At 35.3% G+C, this 21,545-nt stretch overlaps 1 pseudogene; it reads left to right on the forward strand.

Moving 5' to 3' along the window:
- Window positions 1–20,784: 20,784 nt before the first annotated feature.
- Window positions 20,785–21,225, forward strand: LOC143671640 (uncharacterized protein KIAA1143 homolog pseudogene; annotated as a pseudogene).
- The last annotated feature ends 320 nt before the right edge of the window (window positions 21,226–21,545 follow it).

Genomic DNA, 21,545 nt, shown 5'->3' on the forward strand with positions numbered 1-21,545 from the left:
AAAGTCCTAAATCTGTTACAATATAATTTGTATTGATACTAGCTTAACTTCAATAGTATATATATGCTCTGTTCCTAGATCCCTCTAGGGACAGATTTTATTTTATTTTATTCTTATCACAAATTATGTCCTTATACATTGTATGACCAATAATCTAGATTCATGTTTTTATAGATTTGTGTTTTAAACAATATAATTGGTAGAAACCAATATTAGAAACAAAAAATGAAATAATATAGTTACTTATATCTACCCATATAGTTACCTACACCTTTATTTCTTCAAAAAACTTCAAATCACTTTACTATTTATTGTCCTTTCCATTCAACATGAAAGTCTCCCTTTAGCATTTCAGGTAGGACAGGCTTGGTGACGAACACCCCCTATAGATTTTGTTTATCTGGGAGTGTCTTAATTTCTTCCTCACTTTTGAAGGACAGTTAGCTGGATATTAAGTTCCTATTAGACAGTTTTATTCTTTAAATATTTTAAATATGTCAGTCTTCTGTGCTTCATGGTTTCTGATGAGAGATTGGATGTTCATCTTATTGATGATGTGTCACCTCTTTTGCTGTTTTCAAAATTCTCTCTTTTATGTGGTTTTCTCAATTTAATTATATGTCTCAGTGTGGGTCTCTTTTAGTTTATACTGCATCAAATTTGTTGAGCTTCTTTGATGTGTATAGTCATGATTTCATTAAATTTTTGAAATTCTTGGCCACTATATCTTCAAAAATTTTTTGTATTCTTCCCCTCTCCCTTCTCTTTTGGGGCTCCTGTGATGCAATTATTCATGCACTCCATGGTTTCCTGAAGTTTCCATTCATTTTCCTTTATTCTTTTTCTTTCTCATAACAGATAATTTCAAGTTGCTTATCTGCAAGTTCAGTGATCCTTTCTTCTGCTTTTTCAAATCTGACATTGGATCCCTTTATTGAAATTTTCATTTCAATTACTTTTCCTTACAACTCCATACTTTCTATTTGGTTCCCTTTGATAATTTTTATTTATTATAATTCACATTTTGTTCATGTATAATTTTTCTTATTTCCTTTTTTTTTCTTTCTCCCTGTTTCCCTTTAGTTCATTGATTCCATGAAAGAGAGTTTGTTTTAATTTACTTGTGGCTAATACAAACCATACAATACGTTGGCTTAACACTAGGCATTTATTAGTTCATGGTTTCAGAGACTAGATGGATTGATTCTTTCCAGGGTCTGTATCTTCTGGCTGGCCAAATATATTTGGTGTTCTTTGCCTTTACCATCATCTGGTAATGGATCCATGGTAGCATCTTTCTCTTTCTCTTTCAGATTCCATTGACTTCCAGATTCTGGCTCCTCCCCATGGCTTCATTCTCCAAAACATTCTCTATAAGTCCTCCAGTAACAGGATTAAGAACTATTCTGATTCAGGTGGGCCACATCTTAACATTAACAACCTCATCAAAGGTTCCTATTTTAAATGAGTTCACACCCAGAGGAATGGATTAAGATGGATTTTCTTTACCCATACTCTGATCCACTGCAGAGTTATTCTAAAATCTCTGATTGGCAATTACAGTGCTTATGCTTTCTTTGTGATAAACTTTTCGCAATATTTTTCCTAAAATTGGGTTATATGTTCCTGTCTCTTTGCATATTTTGGATTTTTTAGTTGAGAATTGACAATTCTGAATATTATGTTGTAGTTGCTCTGGAAATGTAGTTCTCCATACTCATCAGTTCTCAGAGATCTCTGATTCATCTGTGTTGGGTAGTGCATCCATCCATTTTTTACTTTTCCCAGACCATTAGAAAAATCATTAACTCTTTGAATCTTCTGATAGATACCATTGGAAAAACAGTGCTGTTGAAGGGGTCAAAATCCAGGCTAGGGTTTGCTCTGTTCCCTCAAAAATCTGACAGACAGATTGATTTCAACTTTTAACCCCAAATTTTTGTAGAAAAAAATTTTCTTCTGATGCTTTAGCCCAGCTAGCCACTCCTAGCATGTGAGCTGCCATTTCCATAGTTGCCACCATGGAACTGAGAAATTGGGGATAGTTTTTAGATCACACACTCCCTCAGTTATGAAAACTTGAAAACTTCTCTCCTTTCAGGATTTCTCTCCTTTCAGGATTTCCATGGTTGTTTTAAATGTCCAGTCTGATTCCAGAGTTACCACCTAGTTAATTCCAAACTCTTCTAGGTCATTCATTGTATTGGTAGAAGGAGCAATCTCTCTCCACATTTTGCATTTGTTTCAGGTATATGTTTTGCAAATATTTCTCCCACTCTGTGGTTCATCTCTTCATTTCTTTAATGTGTCATCTGTATGGAAAAAATGTTAATTTTATAAAGTCCAGTTTTTCTACTTTCTTTTATTTTTTTCTGCGTTTAGTGTTCTATTTAAAAAATATATTTCCAAGCACATTAAAATTTTCTCCTAGAAGTTTTATAGTTTTTATTCTTATATTTAGGTTTATGATCCATTTCAAGTACTTTTGCTTGAAGTCAAAGCTCATTTTTTATATCGGTACCCAATTTTCTTTACCCGTTAAATTGCCTTAGCACTGTTTATTGAAAATAATTTTACCATAGGAATGACTTTATTTCTATACTCTTTTCTCTTCAATTGTTCCAGTTGTCTGTCCTTAAGCCAATACCATACGTTCTTGATTCCAATAGCTTTACAATAAGTCCAGAAAAAGATTGTATAAGGCAGCAAACTCTGTTCCTTTACAAATTATTTTTGCTTGTATAAGACCTTTTAATTTTCATCTGAATTTTAAACTCAGTTTTTCAAAGTTTAAAAGAATGCCTGTTGGAAATTTTTCCTTGTATTTTTCATTGAAATATAATTCCAATACCATAAAATTCACTGTTAGAAAAACTACAATTCAGTACATTGAGTATATCATGGGGTTGTGCAATAATCACTACCATCTAATTCCAGAAACTGTTCATCATCTTAAAAATAAGCCACAAACCCATTAGCAATCAGTCCCAATTCCCACTTCCCCCTAGCCTCTGACAACCACTAATATGTTCTTTATCTATGTATTTGCCTATTCTGAACATTTCATATATACCAATCATATAATATGTTTTTTGTCACTCTACTTTCATTTAACATAATATTTTTAATGTTTATCCATGTTGTAGCATGTGCTGGTTTGAAGGTATTATGTACCCTAGAAAAGTCATGTTTTAATCCTTATCGAAACTTGTGGGAGCAGCTATTTCTTTTAATCCCTACTCAGTACTATAGGTTGGAAACTTGTTTAGAATATCTCCATGGAGATGTGATGCACACAATTGTGGGTATTAACCTTTGATTAGAGGGAGGTGTGACTCCACCCATTCCAAATGGGTCTTGATTAGTTTACTAGAATCCTTTAAAAAAGGAAACATTTTTGGAAAAAGTGAGAGAGCCACAAGAGAGCCATGAGAGCCAGAGCCCACGCAGCCATAAACCTTTGGAGATGAAGAAGGAATGCACCACTGGGAGAGCTTCATGAAAGAAGTGGCCAGGAGAGAAAGCCAGCAGAAAAGCCATTTCTACCATATGTCTTTCTTGTTCAGAGAGAAACCCTGAACTTCTTCGGCCTTTCTTGAGTGAAGGTAACCTCTTATTGGTGCCTTAATTTATAGACTTGCTTTAATTTGGACATTCTCACAACCTTAGAACTGTAAACTTGCAACATAATAAATTTCCCCTTTTAAAAGCCATTCTATTTCTAGTATATTGCATTCCTGCAACTAGCAAACTAGAACATAGCACTTATCAGTATTACATTCCTTTTTATTGCTGAATAATAAATTACTATATACTTTCCATCCACTCGTCAGTTTATGGACATTTGGTTCATTTCCACTTTATGGCTATTATGAACAATGCCATTATTATATTAAATTCTTATAATATTGTATTATAATGAACATTCAAGTACAAGTTTCTGTAGACATATTCTTAATTCTTTTGAGCATATATACTTGGGAATAGAATTGCTGGGTCATATTGTAACTATGAGCACCTGATAAGGTAATGCCAAATTGTCTTCAAAATTGTTTGAATCATTTTACATTCTCATCAGCAATTTATGAGGATTCCAAAAATCCACATCTTTGTTAACACTCATTATTTTGTTTCTTTTTTAACATTCTATGAAGTGGCATCTGATGGTTTTGATTTGTAATTCTCTAAGATATATTTATTTTGAGCATATTTTCACGTGCATATTGATCATTTGCATGTATTCTTCAGGGAAATTTTAAGGGAATTTTTGCATCTGCATGCATAAGGAATATTGGTCTATAGATTTCTTTCATTGTGATATCTTTGTCTTTTTGTGTAATGCTGGCCTATAGAATGAGCCAATAAGTGTTCCCTCTTATTCTATATTCTGGAGGAGTATTATAATGGATTGGTATTAATTATTCTTTAAATGTTTGGTAGAATTCGCAAGAAAAGCCATCTATCTACTCCTGGGATTTTCTTCATGGGATGTTTTTGGATTGCTAAATTGCTCTATTTTTCTTTTGAGTAAATCTTGTAGATATAATTTACTTCTATACTACTTGTCTATTATAGGTGCACCCATATTTTCTTTTTTTTAAATTGAGTTAGTTTTGATACTTTGTGTCTCTTTGATTTTCACCCTTTCATCCGGTTTGTCTAATTCATTCATATACAATTTTTTAAACATTTTTTATTGTGAAAATAACGTATACACAAAAAAGCAATATATCTCAAAGTACATTGTGACAAGGAGTTATAGAACACATTTCAGAGTTTGATATGGGTCACAGTTCCACAATTTTAGCCTTTTCCTTCTAGCTGCTCCAAGACCCTGGAGACCAAAAAAAAATCATAATGATGCAGAAGTTATACTCATTTGTTAAATCCATAGCTTTTTTTCCTTCTTTTTCTGGTAAAAAATAACATATATACAGAAAAGCTATAAATTTCAAAGCACAGCACCATATGTTGTAGAACATATTTCAGACATTGACATGGCTTATAATTTCACAATGTTAGATTTTTACTTATAGCTCCTCTAGCATACTGGAGACTAAAAGAGATATCAATTTAATGATTCAGCAGCATTCATATTCATTTGTTAAATCATATATTCTCTGCATAACTCCACCATCATCTTTGATCTTTCCATACTCTCTTTAGGGGTGTTTGGACTATGGCAATTCTAAACATTTGATACTGGAAGGGTCTGTCACTAATATAGGGTAGGGAGATGGGACTATCCACTGTTTTGGAGAGGCTGGGCCTTCTAGGTTTCAGGACTTATCTGCACCAGGGACCCATCTGGAGGTTATAGATTTCTGGAAAGTTACTCTAGTACGTGGAACCCTAGTGGAATCTTATATATTGCCCTAGGTGTTCTTTAGTATCGGCTAGAATGATCCTGGTTGGGGGTTGGCAGGTTATGATAGATAGCAAGGTCTACCTGAAGCTTCTGTAAGAACAACCTCCAGAGTAGCCTCTCAACTCTGTTTGAACTCCCTCTGCCACTGATACTTTATTAATTACCTTATTTTCCCCCTTTTGGCCAGGATAGAATGGTTGGTCCCATGGTGCCAGGTCTGGATTCATCCCTGGGAGTTATCTCCCATGTCACCAGGGAGACTCTCACCCCTGGATGTCATATCCCATGTAGTGGGGACGGCAATGATTTCCCTTGCATAGTTGGGCTTAGAGAGACTGAGGCCACATGTGAGCAACAAAAGAGGTCCACCAGAAGTAACTCTTAGGCGTGCCTATTGGTAGTCTAAGCTTCTCCATTACCTACATAAGCTTCCCTCCAAGAGTAAACCCCATGATTGAGGGCATGGCTTATTGATTTGGGTGTCCCTAAAGTTTCACATAGTATCAGTGGAGTCCCTGATGGTAAGGTTTAATAGTTCCATATTCTTTCTCCTTACCTTCAGGGGACTTTGCCAATACTTTGTGATTATCTGCTTAATATACTCTAGGATGCCTCCAGGCATTATATTATGCTACGCAGGATTAAAGAATCTTTTTCTTATTTTATGCTCCCTGTGCTTCAATTTTTCAAATGAGTTATACAGATAGGTTGAATTAGATTATGTACTACAAAAAATTTCAGTTCCAAATCAAATAAACATTTCTTTCATGGGTCTCAAAGAGTATGTGTGGCTCTAAAATATAGATACTGTCTTTCTTACCCCTATGTGCTGAATTACTTTAACCCCAATATGTTAGGCTTCATTCTTATCCCTAAATATCAAGTTATATATATAAAACAACCTCTCAAAATTCAGAAATACCAACCACCACTGTGGACTTAATGAGTCTGCTCTAAAAGTTTATAATCTAGGCCCTTGTTTTCTTTTCTTTCTTTTTTACATGGGCAGGCATCAGGAAGCGAACCTAGGTCTCCAGCATGGCAGACAAGAACTCTGCCACTGAGCCACCGTTGCCTACCTGGCCCCTGTTTTCTTCTAATCATTTGCTAAATGTGACCACACCATTCTTGTTCTTTTCTTTCTGGCTTATTTTTTCTTACCAAATGTCACACATGTTCATTCACATCATTGCATGTCTCACAACTTTGTTCCTTTTTATAGCAGCACAACCTTCATTCATAAGGATGCACCATCGTTCACCAATCCACTTCTGTCTGTGCACCCTTCAGCCACCTGCATTCATCGGGCATCATGTTGAAGGCCCAATGTCCACAGTCCATCAACATTCTCAATTTTAGATAATTTCATTGTTCCCAATAGAAGGAAAATCAATAAACGCACCCTCACCAAACAGGAAATCTAAACCTCCTTTTAACTCTAGTCCTTCACCCCTTTATTTACCTCTGCTGTTGCTTGGGTAATGCTACTGGTTTCCTTCTGAACATAGCTCATAGCATTCAATAGCATGTTTCACCCTGTGCCCTGGAAATAAACACTCTTTGTACAAGAATCATATATTTGAAGTAATTCTTGCAACAACTAATTCATATTTTTAGTTAATCAGTGGGACAAGTAGGTCTATGCAACCCCTTTCAATCTTGTTCATCTTCAATATGGTAATATTACTTATAGACCCACTAGAGAACCACCTTCATGCCTATCTACTCCCTTACATTGGAGTTCAACCTCATTAGCTAACAGTTCACCCATCTGTAGCTTCTATGTATCTCTAAGTCCTCTATATTCTCTATTATAAGCTTCCCATTTATATATTTTTTGTTTTGTTGCTTGTGCTTTGGGTGTAAAGTTTAGGAAGTTTCCCCTATTACTGGGTCTTGAAGATGTTTCCTTACATTTTCTTCTAAAAGCTTTATGGTGCCAGTTCTTATATTCAAGTGTTTGATCCACTTTGAGTTAATTTTTGTGTAGGGTGTAAGATAAGGGTCTTCTTTCATTCTTTTGGTTATTAATATCCAGTTCTTCCATGCCCAATTATTGAAAAGACTAATTTGTCCCAGTTCAGAGGATTTGGGGCCTTGTCAAAAATCAGTTGACCATAGATTTGGTGGTCTATTTCTGCACTCTCAATTTGATTCCCTTGGTCAAAGCTTCTATCTTTGTGCCAGAACCATGCTGTTTTGACTACTATGGCTTTTTTTTTTTTTTAACATGGGCAGGCACCGGGAATCAAACCTGGGTCCTCTGGCATGGCAGACAAGCGTTCTTACCTGCTGAGCCACCGTAGCCCGCCCCACACTATGGCTTTATAACAGATTTTAAAGTCAGGGAGTGTTAATTCTCCCATTTCATTCTTCTTTCTAAGGATGCCTTTAGTTGTTCAGGGTCTCTTTCCCTTCCAGATGAATTTGGTAATTAGCTTTTCCAAATCTTCAAACTAGGTTGTTGGAATTTTGATTGGTACTGTGTTGAATCTGTATATCAATTTGGGGAGAATTGACATCTCAACTATATTTAGCCTTCCTATCATGAGTAGGTAATGTCTATGTTAATTAGGGAGCTTGAACGGTAATTCTCCTTTCTTATAGCATCTTTACCGAGTTTTGGTATTAAAATGATATTAGTTTCATAAAATGAGTCAGATAGAGTTCCTTTTTCCTGAATTTTTTGCACAATTTGAGCAGAATTGGTGTTCTTTCTTTTTTGGAATGTTTGAAATAAAATAAAATTCCCCTTGAAGCCATCTGGCCCTGAGCTTTTCTTTGTAGGAAGATTTTGATGACTGATTGAATCTCTTTACTTGTGATTGGTTTGTTGAGATCCTCTATTTCTCCCTGAGTCAGTGTAGCTTGCTGTTTGTCTCCAGGAATTTGTCCATTTCATCTAAGTTGTGTAGTTTATTGGCATATAGTTGTTCATAGTATCCTTTTATGATTTATTTTATTTCTTCAGGGTCTGTGGTAATGGACCCCTTCTTGTTTCTGATTTTATTTATTTGCATCCTCTCTCTTTTCTTCTTTGTCGGTTTTGCTAGTAGCCCATCGATTTTATTGATTTACTCAAAGAACCAACTTTTGATTTTATTGATTCTTTCTAGTGTTCCTTTGTTTTCCCATTCATTTATCTCTGCTTTATCTTTGTTATTTCTGTTCTTCTCTTTGCTTTGGGATTACTTTGCTGTTCTTTCTCAAGTTCCTCCAAGTGTGCTGTTAAGTCCTTGATTTTGGCCCTATTGTTGTTTTTTAATAAAGTCATTCAATACAATAAATTTCCCTCTCAGTCCAGCCTTTGCACATCCCTTAAGTTCTGATAAGTTGTATTCCCATTCTCATTAATCTCCAGATAGCTACTGATTTCCCTAGCAATTTCTTCTTTGACACACTTTTTGTTTAAGAGTGTGTTATTTAATCTCCATACATTTGGGAATGTTCTCATTCTTAGGCGGTTATTGAGATCCAGCTCCATCCCATTGTGATCAGAGAAAGTGCTTTGAATAATTTCAATGTTTTTAAATTTATAAAGACCTGTTTTGTGCCCAAGCATATGATCTATCCTGGAGAATGTTCCATGAGCATTAGAGAAGAATGTATAGCCTTGTGCTTTGGGGTATAATAACCTATATATGTCTGTTAGGTCTAACTCATTTATCAACTCATTTAAATTTTCTATTTCTTTGTTGATCTTCTGTCTGGTTGTTCTGTCTATAGATGAGAATGGTGTGTTGATGTTTTCTATTATTGGTGAAACATATATTGATCCCTTCATTTTTGCCAACGTCTGTCTCATGTACCTTGGAGCTGCTTGAGTGGGAGCATAAAAATTTATGATTGTTAAATCTTCTTGGTGAATTGACCCTTTATTTAGTATATAGTGTCTTTCTTTGTCTCTTATGATGGCTTTACATTTAACGTCTAGTTTGTCCAATATTAGTATAGTTACTCTTGCTTCCTTTTGGTTACAGCTTGCATGGAAAATCTTTTTCCAACCTTTCACTTTCAATTTATTTTGTGTATCCTTGCATCTAAGATGAGTCTCTTGTAAGCAGCATATAGCTGGATTATGTTTCTTAATTCTTTCTGCCAATCTGTACCTTTTTATTGGTAAGTTTATTTCATTAACATTCAAAGTTATTACAGAAAAGGCATTTCTTGATTCTACCATCTTTTCTTTTTTATTTTATTTGTTAGAACTATGTATTCTTTTCTCTCTTTCTTTTTGTATTCTTTAAATTACCTTTAGTGGTACTCTTAAATTCTGTGCCTCCTCCAGATCTCCCTTTCTTGTCTTTTTCTTTCAGCCAGTAGATCTCCTTTAGTATTTCTTGTAGGACTAGTCTCTTGTCGACAAATTTCTCCAGCACTTCTTCGTCTTTGATAATTTTAACCTCTCCTTCAGTTTTGAAGGACAATTTGGCTGGGTTATAGAATTCTTGGCTAAAAGTCTTTCTTTTTCAGGATCTTGAATATATCATATCGCTGCCTTCTTGCTTCCTGGGTGCTAGTTGAGTAGTCTGAATTCAGTCTTATTTTGTTTCCCTTGTGTTCTAGTTTGCTTGCTGCTGGAATGCAATATACCAGAAACGGAATGGCTTTTAAGAAGGGAATTTAATAAGTTGCTGGTTTACACTTATAAGGCTGAGAAAATGTCCCAATTAAAGCAAGTCTATAGAAATGTCTAATCAAAGGCATCCAGAGAAAGGCAACTTGCTTGGTTCAAGAAGGCCGATGAAGTTCAGGTTTCTCTCTCAAGTGAGAAGGCACATGGTGAACACAGTCACGGTTTCTCTATCAGCTGGAAGGGCACATGGTGAGCAAAGCATCATCTGCTAGTTTTCTCTCCTGGCTTCCTGTTTCATGAAGCTCCCCAAGAGGCATTTTCCTTCTTCATCTCCAATGCACTGGCTGATGGACGCTCTCCTTCGTGGTGCTGCAGCATTCTCTGCTCTCTCTGAATCTCCCTTTCTCCAAAATGTGTCCTCTTTCATAGGATTCCAGTAAATTTATTAAGATCCAGCGAAATGGGTGGAGACACGCCTCCACCTAATCCAGCTTAACAACCATTCTTGCTTAAACCACATCTCGAGGGAGATGATCTAATTACAATTTCAAACATACAATACTGAATAAGGATTGGAAGAAATGGGTGCCTTTACAAAATGGGATTTTGATTAAAACACGGCTTTTATAGGGTGCATACATCATTTCAAATCAGCACACTTTGTAGGTAGTAGAATGTTTTTCTCTTGTTGCTTTCAGGATTTTCTGCTTCTCTTCAACATTCGACAGATTGATTAGTATGGGCCTTGGGGAAGGCCTGTTTGGATTTATTCTGGTTGAAGTTCATTGAGCTTCTTTGACATACATTAATGTCCTTTATAAGGGTTGGGAAGTTTTCCCCCATTATATCCTCAACTACTCTTCCTAGCCCTTTAATCCTCTCTTTTCCTTCTGGGGCACCAATGATTCTTATATTTGTGTACTTTGTTTTGTGTATCATTTCCCTGAGATCTAATTCAATTTTTTCCACCCTTCTTGCCATTTGCTGTTTTGAGTCTTTGAAGTCAGTTATCCTGTCTTCTGTATTACTTGTTCTTTCTCCTCTCTCTTCAAATCTGCTATTGTGTGCCTCTAGTATGTTTCTTATTTGATGAACAGAGTCTTTAATCTCTGTGATATCTGCTATTTTTCTATTTGTTCTTTCACATTCCTTTTTATGCTCTTCTACTGTCTTCTTGATCTCCTTTATGTCATTTGCTATCCCATTTATTTTATTAAGTAGACTTTTATGAACATCTTTGGTTAGTTGTCTCCTCTGTTGTTTTAATTTGGTCATTAGGCTGGGCTATATCTGTCCACATTGTGATATGCTTAGTGATCTTCTGCTGTCTTTGTGGCATGTAAATATCTTGATTGATTTACTTTGAGAGTTGATTTCTTTCAGCCGTCTAAGACCTTGTGTTTGCAGGATGGTTGTACAGCCAAGAACAGTGTACAAGGTGGGGCACTCAGTGCAGTGATTTGTTTCAGAACAGGTATAAGCACAGGTTAGGGATGTCATGATGATACTCATGAATGTGGGCACCCAGCAGCCAGGGAGGATGTAGGTGTGTGGATGCACTGGTCTGGGCTATGTAACCCTGATGTGCACTGGCTTAAGGCATGGGGCCTTTGGTGCACATGCGTAGAGCTGTGGCAGCAGGTAGGTGTTATGCCTTCATGGATTGGGGGCAGATGTGACCCAGCTGCTTAGGTCAGCACTTTCTCAGAGCTGGAAAGTGTGACTGAGGGCCATGTGCATGTGTGATTCTAGGAGTGCTGTAAAGTGCAGTTCCCAGAGTTGAATGACATGATTGGAGGCCCATGTACATTTGTGGGCCTAGGATTTCCATAAACTGATGCACAGAGCTGAGGGCAAGCAGGGAGAGGCTGTGCGACACTATGGGCAGGTGGCAGGGGCAAGGATGGGGAGGTAGTGCTCAGGAGGTGTATGGGAAAGGTAGATTGGGCTGCAATTGAGGTGGGGGTGGGGGCACTTACATGCAGTGGGGGCCGGTGGGTTGGTGGTGCCTGGAGCACAGGGAATGGGACTGGATGACGGTTTGGATGCGTGGGGTGTCGGGTGAGTCATTGGTCACAGGGCTGTGCTGGTGAGGGTAGTGCAGCCAAGGAATGCCTCCTGGCTTACTTCCTAGTCTGAGACCCCCATTCATGCACTTCTGTGGGCTCCATGGCTCCATGCCTCCGTGCCAGGCTCCAGCTCCTCTGCCTCTCAGTTCCTCAGCCTCTGCAACCAGGGCTGATGCATGTGGTGCAGAAGGCTCTCCCAGGTCAGCCACACTCCAGAATCGCTGCCTCAGTCACCCGCTTATCCCTTCTCTAACTTTTTCACGGAGCAGGACTAATCTTGAACTACTCTATTTTGCCATCTTCCCAGAAGTCTCTCCCATATATAATTTTTCATAGTACTTATTTATAACCTTTTCATTTTGTTAAAGTTGGTTAATAATTTCCCACTCTTTCTTTCCTGATTTTAGCAATATGAGGCTTTTTCTTTTTTTCTTGCCCATTCTACCTGATAATTGTGTTTTGTTGATCTTTTCAAAAAAAGCAATTTTCCCCATAGAATTTCTCTATTTTATTTTTCTTTATTTTGTTTATTTCTCCTCAAATTCCCTTCTTTCTGCTTACTTTGGATTTAGTGTTTTTCTACTTTTTCTCATTTCTTTAGGTGAAATATTAGGTTATTCATTGAGGTCTTTCTTCTTTCTAAATATAGGCATTTGCAGCTATATGTTCACATCTGAGAGCTGCTTTTGCACTGCAAGCCATATGATTTAGTATGTTCTGGTTTTGTTTTCATTTCTCAAATTATTTTCTAATTTCCCTTGTGATTTATTCTTTGATATTGTTATTTAGAATTGTATTGTTACATTTTCAAGTATGTGTGAATTTTCCACATTTTCTAGTGTCATTGACTCAAATTTAATTCTCTTGTGGTCAGAGAACATACCTTGTATGCTTTATGCCCTTTTAAACTTACTGATTTTTGTTTTATGGGCTAACATGTGGTTTATACTGGCTAACATTCCTTGTGAACTTGAGAAGAATATGGGTTCTGCTATAGTTGCAGCATCATTGTTGGGTGGAGAGTTCTTTAGATGCAGATATAGGTATATTTGAATCTATTTTCAGAGGCATTTTAGGCTTTATTCTCTTTTTATAATTATTTTTCTTTCTGTTCTTCAACCCAATTTTATTCAAATATCTTGTCTTCAAACCCCTTGAATCTTTCTTCTGCAGATTCTGACCTGCTCTTGAACCCCTCCTGGCCTTTTTCATTTCAGTTATTATGATCTTTAACTCCAGCAGTTCTGTCTGATTCCTTTATAAAATTTTGATCATGTTACCAACATCCTTGTATTGCCCAATCATTGTTTTCCTGATACCCTTTAGTTCTTTCTCTGTATTTTCCTTAATCTCCTTGAGTATTTTGAAAATCATTTTTATAAAAGTTTTGCTCAAAATATCCACATTTCCATCTTCTTCATTGGTGTTCTCTGGATTTTTATCCTTTTTCTTTGGAGGGGCTATCATTTCCTGTTTCTTTGACTTGTGCTCTTTGTTTCACATTGCATGTTTCATATTTAAAATGTTACTTCTGGGATCATTTTTCTGAAATATTTGTTTCTTGATTTCTTCTTTCTAAATATAGGCATTTGCAGCTCTATGTTCACATCTGAAAGTTGCTTTTGTGCTGCAAACCATGTGATTTAGTATGTTCTGGTTTTGTTTTCATTTCTCAAATTATTTTCTAATTTCCCTTGTGATTTTTTCCTTAATGATAAGACAGAGATTTTCTTGAGTTTCGGCCCTCCTATCAGAAAGGTCTCCCCAAGGTGAATATAATGATGATTGTTTTCCCTCCCTTTGTTGACCTCTGTCTTGTCCTTAAAGCTTTTTAGCTGTTTTGGAGTTCCCTTCTTCACAGGAGTTTGGCTGCCCCTCTGTTTACAAGGAGACAGACCTTTCTCTCTGGATGTTTCCTCAGACTGTCCACCTCTATAGTTTCTTAAAGTTTTTTTTTCAAGTCTCTTTTGCATGGAGGCCAATTTCTAAGAGGAAGGGAATGCTGGAGAGGACTTCCACAAATCAATCTTTCCCATCAGAAACAGAGCCAGTGACTCACAAGACAGTACAGACTCTCCATAATGCCCTAAGGAGGGAATCAGGAATGGTGTCGAGATCTTCTGTAATAACTCCCTAAAAACAGCTGTCTTGGGCAGCCCAATAAATGCAACCCTTCAATGAACTGTCTGTTGCAAACCTAAGGTAATGCAGTTTCCTTAACTTTCAACCACTGTCTCTCCTCTAGGAAAGTTTGAAACAATGGCATTTGTCACCTTTGTCCATGTTTGTTGGAACAGTGACTGCCACTGTCTTTGTCCAGGATGGGATGAAACAATGGCTCCCCTCACAGCTGGGCCCTCAGCTAGCTAAGTCACTAATCAAAAGCTATGATCAGTGATCAGATAGCTTAGGGAAGAGGATTTTTATATCTTTTTCTGTTACCAGTGAGCTAGCCAGGAGATATTACCCACAGTGACCTACTGCAAAAGTGAGGGATGGATTTCCATAGATGTTGTGTGGAGAGAAGAATTTACTGTGCTTTATCACAATTTATCAGGCCCTTTCTCCCATTCCTCCCTGATTTTGTACAGTAGTCTCCCTCTAGGGTTTCAAAATAGTTGTTTTAGAGAGTTTCTGCCTGTTTATTAGCTGTTTTGGTGGAATGACCTAGTCCTGGCACTACCTACTTCTCCATCTCATAATTCTCTCCAAAACTGGAAATTTTAGGCAATATGATGTGGTAACTCTGGAAATCATATTATTCAGTCTCCTCAAGTTAATTATTATTGCTCATAGTTTTAGTTGTTTGTTTATATTCTTGAACAAATTCTCTAAACTCTGCTTTTGTTTATGCAGCTTCTAAAGGCTCTGCTCACTTAGCCTGGTTGTCATATAATAATGAAGCAGACATTTCCTTAATTGCCCTGAACAAATACATCCCCCAATCTTTACTGGGAGGGTTTTTTTTACATCTTGGGGCATGTCTTCAAACTCAGCCAGGAATCCTATAACTCTGGCTCAGCTTTCACTTCCTGCTTGTGCAGAGCCTCATCTTCAGCCAGAGGTGAGAGCTTGGGAAATTCTCAGGACTTTACTCAGAATGCAGATAGCTCTATGTATGCATATGGTTTTCCAGATTCTTAAGAATACATCATAGCTTTTATAAGCCCCTATGGACATCTCACTCCTCAGTTTTACTTTTAAAAATTTTAGTTAATAAATCATTTGCCTCAAGTGCCATCCATTACCTCAGACAGCTGTGATGTTAAACTATATGCTTGTAAGTATTTTCAACAAGGACCATTGGAGAGAGACTTAAAAATGGTAAGATTTGATTCAGAACAAACATGACAAGACTTTCAAGAAGGTTCTTCCAGGCAACCACAAGACAGTTCAAATAATAATAATTCTTTGGAAATGAGACTTTAAAATAGTTCGAAATCAATTCTGCTTCCTTTAATACCAAGAATGTTGGTTGTTAATTTTCAAGGTTTCTACTGAGCTGAAAAGTAGGGAATATGACTAGTGCATATTAAAACACTACAGAATACACTGTTCTTATTAAAATTCTGCTATTTCTCTTAAATAAATGCTACTTAAATTATTGCAAGTCTGAATCACTTTCAGAGTTCTGAAATGTTGATTCTGAAAAGTTTTGTCAGTTTTCTCGGAGCTTTTATGGAGGTATGACTCTTTGGATGAATTAAAATAAGAGATTATCTGGGATAATAAAAGTACACATAGTTTTCATTCCCATTTTTATATTTTCTACATTTTCTGCCTTGATAATATATTATCCTTATAATAAAAAGAAATTTTAAAAGAACTTGGAGTATTTAAAGAAAGAAAAAGAAGAGGAAGGATATTGAATTCCTAAGGCATGAGGGAAAGCAGACAGGAGAACACAGGGACTAAAGCAGGGGTGTATGAAGGGCTCTAGGGGTGAAGCAGTCCTCTGTGGTTCTTAAAACAAAATGCACCATCGTTGTTAGTAACCAGGGAAACAAATCTTGGGCAACAAGTTTTTCCCCCCCTTTTCTTTGGTGATGGAAGCAATTTGAAAAAAATGATGAAGGGAACCTTGAAGGATAGAAGGTACATTAGATGAGATGGACACTGAAAAATGTAGAAATATCAGGCTCCACATAACAAAACTACAGCTCAGTTCTAAATATTTAGATTTACCTGACTCCACCACTTACTGTGTGGTTTTAGGTATGTTACATAAATTTTCTCAGCCTTGGCTTCTTCATTTGTAAAATGTGTAATATAATATCTATTTCACAAAGTCACTCTGAGGAATAAATGGATTACTCTACTGAAAGTTTTGTAACACTGAAAAATGTCAGCTGTGCTACAGATATGTTATAGTATGGGAAATAGAAACCACAAAAACTGAGGAATAAAACTAAGTAACAAGATTATGCCTCTTTTTGGTGGCTAAATAGATGCACTATTGCCTAAAATCATTGTCATAAAAACAAATACAGGCAATAATTTTTTTAATGAGACATGTCACTGATTCAGCGCTATAAAGCCTAACCAAGAGCTCTTCTTTGGTTTTAGCTTCACCTTGCATAATTGCAAACACTGTGCATAGTACTTGGAATATAGTGTGTGTTTAATAAATGATCACTATTATTATGTAGCTGATGTCCCATGCCAGTGGTTGCTAAGAAGGGATGCAGGAAAGTAAACACTAGAATTTATTTTCATATATATTTTTAATCTTATAATTTTATAACTGTTTTACAGAGATACAGCTCACATACTATAAAGTCCATCCTTTTAAAGTGTGCAAGTTGGTGGTTTTTAGCATATTCACAGGGTTGTGTAACCATCACTGCTCTCTAATTTTCAACACCCCAAAATAAACCCAGTACACATTAGTTTCAAATACCCTAGCCTTATGAAACTGCAAATCTGCTTTCCATATCTGTGGATTTGCCTATTCTGGGCATTTCTTTTAAATAGAACATACAATATGTGGTCTGTTGTGACTGGCTTATTTCACTTAACAACATTTTCAAGGCTCATCCATGTTGCATTATTTGACAGTTCTTCATTCTTTTTTATTGTCAAACAGTATTGTATTTTATGAGATATAACATATTTGTTTAGTCCGTTCTGCAGTTGATGGACTTTAAGGTTGTTTCCACCTTTTGGCAATTGTGAATAGTGCCGCTATGAACAGTCATGTACAAGTTTTTGTGTGGATGCATATTTTCAAATCTCTTATATTTCACTTAGGAGTGAAATTGCTGGTTTATATGGTAATTGTATTTTAGCATTTTGAAGAACTGTCAAGCTATCTTCCATAGTGGCTCCACCACTTTACCTTCCCACCAGCAATGTATGAGGCTTCAAATTTCTACACATCCTGGCCAACATATATTAATGTCTTCTTTCAAACTATTATATTCATCCTAGTGGTGTTAAATATCTCATTGTTTTTTATTTTCATTTCATAATGACAAATAATGTCTCATCAGATTTATAAGTTACAAATATTTTCTTTCATTCTGTGAGCAGGTGGTGTCCTTCAAACAAAAGTATTTTTAATTTTGATGGAGTAGAATTTGCCTGTTTTTCCTTTCTTGCTTGTGCTTTCGGAATTGTATCTTAAAAATCACCTCCTAACCCATGCTCATGAAGATTTACTCCTATGTTTTCTACTAAAAAGTATATCATTTTACTCCTTACATTTGGATCTATGAACTTTTTTTGGTTAATTTTTTTTGTACGTTATGATGTAGAGCTCCAAATTCATTCTATCCAGTTGTCTGAGTACCATTTGCTTGAAACACCATTCTTTTCCCCATTAAATGATCTTGACACCTTTGTGGAGTATCAATGAACCACATATAGTGGGTTATTTTTAGATTCTCACTTCTGTTCAATTAACCCATGTGTTTATTCACACTATCTTGATTATTCTAGTTTTGTTTTAAGGTTTGAAATAAGAGGAGTTGAAGCTTCCAACTTTATTCTTCTTTTTAAGTTTGTTTTGACTATTTTGAGTCCTTTGCATTTTCATATGAATTTTAAAATCAGCCTGCCAATATCAGGAAAAAATGGAAGTTTTACAAGTTTCACATTAAACTGTAGAACATTTTGGGGCATATTGCCGCATTCAGTCTTCCAACATGAATATGCGCTGTTTTTCCATTTATTTAGATTTTATTTAATTTCTTTCAATGATGTTTCTTTTCCAGTGTATACTTTTCAGTGTACTGATCTTGCGCTACTTTTGTTAAATTTATTACTAAATATTTTACTCATTTTGATACTATTGTAAATGAAATTGGTTTCTTAATTTCGTTTTCAGAGTGCTCTTTCTTAGTACATAGAAATACAATATATTTTGGTTTATTTTTTTGTATTGCAAGATTACTGAACTCATTTATTAGTTCTAAAAGATTTTTGGAGGATTTCTGAGGATTTTCTATGTACAAGATCATGTTTTCTGTGAATAAAATAGTTTTACTTCTTCCTTTACAGTCTTGGTCCTTTAATTAATTAATTAATTGCAAAATTATTCTGGCTAAAATCTCTTATACTGTAATGAATGAAACTGCTGAGAACACACATCTTTGTCTTTTCCTGACCTTCACGGAAAACATTCAGTCTTTTAACATAGAGTATGATTTTAGCTGTTTGCTTTTCATAGAAACCCTTTATCAGGTTGAAGATGCTCCTTCTTTCCTTAGTCTGTGTGTATTTTTATCATGCCAAATAGTTTCCCTGCATCTATTGGGATTATTGGTGGTGAAGGTTTTTATTTTCCTTTTATTTAATTAACATGGAATATTACATTGATTTTCATATTCTGTGTTAACTTAACACCCTGGTATGAATGATAATTAGAATTGGTGTATTTTCATTTTTATATGCTTCTGTGTTCAGTCCACTAATATTGTGTTGAGGATTTTTCCATCTATAGTTATAAGGCATATTTGTTTCATTTTTTTCTTGCAGTATCTTTGCCTGTTTTATTGTATCAAAGCAATACTCATAGTTAGAAAGCATTGCCTTCTCTTCCACTTTTAGAAAACATTTTGTTGGAATGTCATGAATTTTTTCTAAGAAAAGGTATTTACCATTTACTATTTACATCTCTTATATGCCTATAAGAACAATATATACAATGTTTATTTGAAAGGATCAGCTTATTTTTCAGATATAAGAAATACTTAAAGAAATGCTATAAACACAAACAGTGGTCACATTACATATCTATAGTGCAGGTGTACACATTGAAAAAATATATATAATTTTATGCCAAGATGTTTGCATTTGCACTGAAACAGTATTTGCAATTATGCAAGGTGAAGCTAAAACCGAAGAAGAGCTTTTGGTTAGGCTTTATAGAGCTGAATCAGTGACATGTCTCATTAAAAAATGTATTGCCTGTATTTGTTTTTATGACAATGGTTTTAGGCAATAGTGCATCTATTTAGCCACCAAAAAGAGGCATAATCTTGTTACTTAGTTTTATTCCTCAGTTTTTGTGGTTTCTATTTCCCATACTATAACATATTTGTAGCACAGCTGACATTTTCCAGTGTTATTCAAAGAATACTGATGTACATACAGACCAAATGGAGACAGCTCAGAATTTATAGATCTGTATAAAGTGGATTACAGAAGAGAAATTGTATGGCAAATGAATAAAAAAAATTCTTGGTAATTTTAAGTACACCAAATGAGATTCCATACTCAAAAACATTTTTTTTTGTTTTCAAGGAAGATACAATAATTTCAAGATGGGTACGATCTTATAGTTAGTGAGACAAAAATACAATGAGACAAAACACAAGCTATAACTTGTTTCCAAAGTCCTAAAATGACTGTGATTATGCATTTTTACCATTTTTTTGCTTGTAAAAACTCACTATAATTTCAAAGACAGAAGTAGATGAAAGAGAAAAGGTAAAAAAAACTACCATAGAAGCAGTAAATAAAGGACAGCTGGCATAGCTACAATAACAGAAATAAACTTTTTGTCCAAAACTGTTATGTGGGACATTGGGAGTCATATGTATATGACATATATTTGTTGAATTTATATATGTATATATACATATATATATATATAAATTCAACAAGAAAACATAGCAATTATAAATATATAAGCATCTAACAGCAGAGGCCCAAAATACATGAAGCAAATATTCAAAGATTTAAAGAAAAAATAAATGGTTCTACATTAACTGGAAGATATTTCAATACACCACTTTCAATAATTGAACATCTAGAAAGATCATTAAGGAAACAAAAGATACAAACAATTCTCTAAACAAGCTAAACTTAACAGAAATATACAGAGAACATTTTACCCAACAATAGCACATTCTTCCCTAGTGCCTATGGGTAATTCTCCAGGATAAACTACATGTTAGGTCACAAAACAATTCTCAAAAATTCAAAAATATTGAAATCATACAATGTTTCTTCCCCAACCATAATGGAATGAATCTACAAATCAATAACAAAGGGAGAAATAGAAAATTCACAGGTATATGAAATTTAATATATTCTTAAACAACCTATGGGTCAACAAAGAAGTGACAAGACAATTTAGGAAATATCTTGAGGAAATATGTAGGAAATAAATGAAAACAAAATGTACCAAAATTTATGGGAAGGAACAAAAGCAGTGCTAAAAGTGAAATTTATACCTATAAATGCTTACATTAAAAAAAGAAGAGTCTGGGGCCTCCCTAACATTATAAGGTGGCTGCCAGAGCCTGTTTTTCCCCAGAGCCTCAATGAGTAGGCAGATCCAAGTGTTGCATGTGTGGCCTGCCTAGCTGAGGTTTCTGGCTCGCTTCAAGGAGAGTATCAGAAGAGCCCATTGTTGGGACCAATAAAATCTAGCCTCAACTCTCAGATGAAGATGGTGTCACAGCGACAGAGAAGGTGAACAGTTTCAAGTGGTGGTTTTAAAAAAGGGAGACCTATCAGCTGAAGAAGTCATGAAAACCAAAGCAGATGAAGAACCAGCTCAAGCTCATAAGGGTCATTTATCAAAAACCAGTCAAATGTTCTTCAGATGAAAAATATTCAGGTTTAACAGCAAGCTCAAAAAAGATGACAAATGAAGATGAAATAAATAAAATAGACTCAGTTAAAAAGAACTCACAAAAGCAAAACAAACAAACAAATACAGTAGCCTTGTTTCTTTGGATAATGAAGACGAAAATGAATAAGCATACACATTTTGGACTTAGTCTCCCATGAAGGTATTCGGTTTAATTTTTAATAACTTTTTTCCTAGGTTAAAAATAATACAAGTTTATTATAGACGATTTAGAAAAGATAGAAAAAGTTTAATAAGATAAAAACTATGTCCAATCGTTAATACCCCTCTGACTTCAAATGCCAACCATGTAAACGTTAAATATTATAAACATTTTATTTCTCACTTATGGGTGAACCTACATAAATTATATATTTTTAAACAAAAGTAAGATTTTATTGTATATGCTCAGTGTCCTGTGTCTCACTTGACATTAAACGGTGAATATTT

This window comes from Tamandua tetradactyla, chromosome X (assembly GCF_023851605.1).
Source record: "Tamandua tetradactyla isolate mTamTet1 chromosome X, mTamTet1.pri, whole genome shotgun sequence".
Lineage (NCBI taxonomy): Eukaryota > Metazoa > Chordata > Mammalia > Pilosa > Myrmecophagidae > Tamandua > Tamandua tetradactyla.